This window comes from Trachymyrmex cornetzi, unplaced genomic scaffold, assembly GCF_001594075.2.
Source record: "Trachymyrmex cornetzi isolate Tcor2-1 unplaced genomic scaffold, Tcor1.1 scaffold1552, whole genome shotgun sequence".
Lineage (NCBI taxonomy): Eukaryota > Metazoa > Arthropoda > Insecta > Hymenoptera > Formicidae > Trachymyrmex > Trachymyrmex cornetzi.
Window position 1 is genome coordinate 48,470 of NW_017296149.1, and position 2,550 is coordinate 51,019.

The window sequence follows — 2,550 nt, forward strand, 5'->3', positions numbered from 1 at the left end:
TTTATTAACTTAACTTTTAATTCAATTAATTTCATTATACATTAACTTGTATCTTAACTAAGTTAAATTTTCAAGGTTGTTAACTTTAACTTAACTTAATTAAAAGAAAAAATTAACTTACCCAACCCTGTGCATAATATAAAAAATTAACGCACATGAATCCATAGCAGTACCAGATTTATCAGTATTACAACTAGCGCCAGTAATGATTTCAAGTTGCAGTAATGTAATACGTTCTTCTCTAGATTCTGACTAATGCGATCTTTCATTTCAGATTCCATTTCTTAAAAATCAATTTCTTGAGTTGACTGTTTCATTCTCTAAAAATATGAATTTATTATGTAAGTTAAAAGATCTTAAGATATTTAAATATTTGCTCCTTCTTACGGTACTATTCTGGGTATTTCGTGTCCGACTTCTGTTCGTGCAAATTTCTCACAAATTTCTCGACAAATTTTCTTTAAAAAAAAAAAAGAATTGTAAAAAAAATTGTAACACATGTCAAATATTTTTTATATTATTTAATTAAAAAACGAGCCCTCTTTGTTACTTAATTAAAGAATATGTATGTAATTGATATGTCTATATGCATAATGGAGAAAGAAAAAGATAAAATATAATGTATATAATGTATATAAGTAAAAAAGCTATAATGTATATAATGTATATAAATAATAACTATATAAATAATAACTATAATGTATATAAATAAAAACTATAAAAACTGTATAATGATGAATAATCTTTATTGTAATAAAGTTAGCAACAAATAATACTTTATTTTTAAAACGTAAATTGACCTATAAATCCCTTTCAAAAGATGATATCTTAAAACTGCTATGTATTCTACATGAAAAATACGAAACTGTCTTTATTCGATAAAGTGTGTGTGTCTCGCTTATTTAGATATTACTTTAAATTTGTGTACTTTTACTTGGAAACACTGCGCTACTTCTGGTTTTATATGCTGGGAAATATTGATATATAAGTGCATCTAAAACAGACTTTGTATGATATAAAAATATTTAAAAAATTAGTTGAGTTACTTTGAATGCATGATTAAGATCAAACTTAAATTTTAATGTAAATTTGATTTTAGTTAAATGAAAAAATTTTAATGAAAAAAAAAATGCAGATACATTTACAGATGATACAGAAAAGAAAAGAAAATTTAGCTTAATAATATTTCATATATGATTATACGTGTTTATGAATATTTATGTATGTTTATACATATTTATGCATAATTAATGTGTGGAAAAATTTTTACCGGACTGCATCATGCAACTATATCGCTGGCCCTGCTGCATAAAAGAGGATTGGTGAGGTCGGGGTCGATTTGCGATTTGCGTTAATAAGTGGAAGTGTTAATTTGTTGTTTCTGGTCTACATCATTTTGGAATAAGGGCGAATAAACTTTGAAAAGGGATACACGACGATGAAGAAGTAATGGCAATTCCAGAACGGCGATGATCAAGATTTATTGTTCTACACACTATATATAGCCAAGAAATGACACATTGCAATAACGTTAAAATGTTAAAATAAATTATGATTGCAGATTGAAACGTGACTTTTAATAAATTTTGAAGCCATTTTGACGTTTATATAGTTTGATGTCATTATGACTTAAATTTTTGTTCTGCTTATTAGATATAAAGTCTATAATCAATTATACAATCTTTGCATCTAAGTAAATTGTATTTTGCTTTTTACCTTTTTTCTCTATCTTTTTTGCGACCGTTTTTTTTTACTTTTTCAAAGTTTGTTAATTTTCATCTCAGGCGACAGAAAGCAGAAACAGGATAAAGGGCAAAAATAAAAAGTAATAAAAAGCAAGAAACTGCAATTTTTAGTAATTAATATCTTGTTAACTATTGCGAAAATTGCAAAATGGTAAAGAATTTTTCGACTCAGTTTAGTCGACTCTATCTACACAAAAGTGATTGGCAAAAAAGGTCGGGACACCCGGTATAATATATATATTATCTTGCCGAATTCTTATTTAAGAGAATATATAATTTTGACGAAAGAATTGATACCTTTTCTGAAATTATGAATATGATGCATTCATTAGATGCTTTAAATATTGAATATAAACTGTATCGAATAAAGACACCATTTTTGAAACTTTGATTATATTAATAACTTTTTCAGCTGTGCAAAGAGTACATTTTGTAAATTAGTTATAGAGTCAAGTTTTTAATTCATCAATTGATCAATCGTACATTATAATGCACAAATGCAACTTAATTTGTTCCGTAAAAGCTGCACTTGCGCTTAATGCGATTAATCAGCAATCGATGAATTTTAAAACTTATATATATCTTATCTCATACCAATAAGTGTACATGCGCATAACGCGATGCCACCCCATGTATTATTATCCGTGTACTCACAAGTAAACCTACCCAAGTGTCAGTGACCGATTTTGATGTAACTTGGCATACTTTTAGAACTCACAAAAATAATCGATACGTATTTTTTTATATCTGCTATAAAGAAGAAGGTTTAAGGGTTGAAACTACCCCTTTTGTTGCTCAAAATTCC